Consider the following 3,924-nt stretch of genomic DNA (forward strand, 5'->3'; position numbering starts at 1 on the left):
TGATATATATTCTTATTTATTTAGCTTGTATGTTGTCCATCACTGCCTAAAATAAGGTAAACTTGATTCTTCCTTGTCCAACAATCTTTTTCAGTGCTTACTATAGTAAGAAATAAATATTCAGTAAAACAATAAAGTTTTGTGTAGAAATTAAATATGATGTTAATACCCACTGTTACAATAGCGTCTGATAATCTTTTTTTGAGACTGTAAAACTGGCATTATCTGACAAGATTTAAAATGGAAATGCCCTTGAACTACTAATTCTACTTCTTTCAATCTGTGTACTTGCTTAAATCTATCCTTCAGTTATGGTCTCATAATGAATATATATATATATATATATATATATATATATATATATATAAAATTTTTGGGGGTGTGTCAAGCCAACCCTGCTTTTATTTCAAGAGATTTTCTCCATGGCTGACAGGAGCTCAGGTTTAAGGATACAGGAGTTCTGCTCGGCGCCCACAGCCTTGAAGTCCTCTAGAAAGGCCACCCCCACATGAAAGTCAGGAGGGCTGAGGGCATCAGCCAACACTCTTTCAAGGCCAGGTTCCCGTCCTCCAATAACTTGTGTGCTCTGGAAGCCAGCAGCTCCAATGCAGCCAGTCACTCTGCAAGGCCTCCAGGATGAATTCACGCAGTACCGTGAGCTCCCTGATGTGCTGTGATCTTAGAAGGTCCACTGGAGGAGGCAGTGGTCTGGGGAGCTGACTTATAGCAGCGTGTAGGTGTTTTTTGCATCTCTCTAGCTCCTCCTTCTGCACTGCCTTGGTGCACACCACGCTCAGCCCCTCCTTAGCCTCAAACCTGAGCCTCTGCTCTGACTTGATCTTCTCTGCTGTGAGGTTGAAGAAGACCCAGCAGGTAGAACTGAGAGGCCAGGGGTGAGCACGGGAAGGTCCGGCACTGTGGGTCAGTGCTCCACACCGGCTCTGGGTGCAGCAGCTGCTTCTGGTGCCTCTCCAATTTCCAGGGCTGGAACAGGGCAGCCTTGCTCAGCATGCAGAACTCTTCAGGGCACTCTTGATTGGAAGCTGGAAGCATCGCCTTCTGGAAGCCACCAGCCTCAAAAACTTATGGGTCCTTTCCAGGCTGTAAATGCATTCCTGAAATGCCTTGTTCTATAGCTTGATCTCCTGGTACTTCTCCTCTGGATGCAGAAGGATATTGTCCAGGTATTGGCGATTGTGTCCATACCCAGCTTCACCCTGTTGCACAATTACTGGGTCAGTGAAAAAGTGTAGAGAGAATGATCCATTTGATGTGGGCATCCCTCTGGTCCTTCCTCACAGTGATCCCTGTGAGTGGGCAGGTGAAGTACACTCCAGGCTCAGCCATTGGTAGAGGATTCTTTGGGCTCAAGCACCATGTTGGTGCCTGGGGCCTCCAGCCTCCCATTCAGAGTTCCTTCAGCTCTAAGTTCCTTTCTCACCTGACTCTGAATGGAATCCTGTGTTGGGGGTCTCAGGGCCCTGAGTTACTTATGCTCAAGTCGACTACAACAGCTGCTGCCACCATCTGCGCCTTATCGGTGGGTCCCCGGCTGGAGACTATAAAAGAAATGTGTACTAATGATATATCATTTATAGCATCATTGGTAATTGTGAAAAACTGGAAACAAACTAAAAATTCAGCAAAAATATAGTGATTAACCATACACTACTTGTGTCGCATTGCATAGAAGACATCAAACAAATGACACTGCTGATCATAAGTCATATCATTATATTTATAACATCAAGGGGAAAAGAAGCTCTAACCAATTACAATTATAAAATAAAATCAATTATAGATCATAAATAAACTTCAGAGATATAAAACACAAAAAATCTATATCTTAGAAACAATTAAATATAGTTTACCAGAGGAGACTTTAAAATACTGAATTGTTTCATGTATTTTGCAGTTGTTCTAAAATAGTTGGGTGTGTGCATGCATGTGGGTGTGTGTGCACATATATGTATAACAAGTTGTGTGCTGCTAAAATTTTGAGAACTGACTTTTCCCCTGCAATGACCACCCCCAAATCCCTATTTATAGTGTTTGTCAATTTCATAGTGTATATATTTCCACTATGCCTTATTTCAAGCTACCAACATGATGTGAGTTATGGGGATTTGGGAAAAGATGCACACAGTTGGCTTTTGTAAGCCAGTATGAGACAGCTCCAGCATAATACTGCAAATAGTTATGGATACAGTCCAGGGCCTTTTTAATTTTCTATGAATGTACCTATGTATCTATCTACATGCATATATCTGTGTGTATTTATATATGTATGTCTAAATATGCATATGTATTTTTTAGAAAAAGTTTGTATATATGTTATGGAAGTTGGTATAAATTTGGAGTTGTTTTCTTGACAGATCTCTGTTTAACAGGCACAACACGCTAGGATGTCACCTTTTCATCCATAAAATATATTGACCGTGGTTGCCCAAGGCAGCCTGAAAATTAGTGATTAGTAGGTTTCTCTCAATTATGGTCATGAACTTCTCCTCCCACCAAAAGAGTTGGGTACTTAACAACATTCTATTGTTCCCAAATCTGTTTAAACTGGTGGCACATTTTCTTATAATTGGTTCATTTATTTAACAATCAGACATGCTTATAAAATGTGAATGAAAAAGAAACAGCATTGTTGTTTCTCTGAAAACAAAATTAAGTAATTTTATGTAATCTAATGATGTCAAATTAAAAAAAAAATCATTGCTCTCATTTTGGGAGGAGACAAAAATAAATAAAATTTGGGGATATATATATATATATATATATATAATGCATATACATTATATGCATATATAAAAGTCTAACAAGATTCTGCATTCAAATTATTTTTAAAGGGTTCTTAAGTACTCACTTCCCTTACATCAGAAATGGAAGTCAAAGAAAATGTGCTTCATTCAAGAAAGTAATTATGTTAAGAACATAATAATAATCTCAAAGAAAAGACCTTGATTGTATATGGTGGCTTTGTAAAGTGTCAATGGAGTGCCAGGCTGTACTTGGTTCCTCAGAGTTCCCTTTCCAGTATGTTTCTGGTTAATGTAGCCCACAAGAGACATTTGTGCACTAGGTTTAGAGGATTGAAGTAAAGCAGCAGCCATATATATATATATTTTTATGCTCAGAAGTTTGGGTCAGTGTCATCAGGTATTTTTATAGCTGACTCAAATTGTCAGTCATTTGACGCTTACCTTGTCAGCATGGGGTTGCTGCTGATCCTACAGCTGTTCCAGATGTTCTTTGATCCTCCTTCAGATTCTGACTCTTGAGTCAAGGGTGGGGTTAGCTCCAAGATGAAGGATGCCAGCTTCTCCTGAAGGACACCCACATCAGCAAGGTTAAACTTAGTGAGAACTGACATGGCCTCCAATCCTTAGGTGAATTCCTGTATATGCTTGTAGGGTTCCTATTGTTCACACTTATCTTCTGTTTCCAACAGCCTGCCTTGAAGAAGTCAAGTCCCAGAGTTAGACATGAAGACAACTGGTATACTGTATTTCTAAATATGATATAACAAACTCAATTTATTTACCTATGATTCCCATTTTAACTGTTTTTTTGTCCTATTTAACTGAAAACCACTGATCATTACGACACCAGATAACACAGCTTCTATATATACTCTAATACTCAATAAGGGTCATGTCAAGTTGGAAAAAAAAAGCTTCACTATTACAAAGCTGAAGATTGTACAAATTTTATTGAGAAAAAAAAACTTTTATAACACCAATTTGGCAGCATATATCTTATCTTCAGTCTTAAAAAAACTGTATCCTAAAATCTAACACATTTCCACTATTTAACCTAAAAGGATAGTAATGCACCTAAAGATGTGTGATTTAGGACGTTCGTTACATTACCCTCAATTAAAAAAAAATAGAAACATCTATATTTCTGATAAAATAAGAA

The 3,924-nt window shown here is 38.4% G+C and overlaps 1 pseudogene; it reads right to left on the reverse strand.

Moving 5' to 3' along the window:
* Positions 1-406: 406 nt before the first annotated feature.
* On the reverse strand, positions 407-3,376 carry LOC132519106 (UBX domain-containing protein 6-like; annotated as a pseudogene).
* Between the last annotated feature and the right edge of the window lie 548 nt (positions 3,377-3,924).

Source organism: Lagenorhynchus albirostris, chromosome 4 (genome assembly GCF_949774975.1).
Source record: "Lagenorhynchus albirostris chromosome 4, mLagAlb1.1, whole genome shotgun sequence".
In the NCBI taxonomy this organism is placed as follows: domain Eukaryota; kingdom Metazoa; phylum Chordata; class Mammalia; order Artiodactyla; family Delphinidae; genus Lagenorhynchus; species Lagenorhynchus albirostris.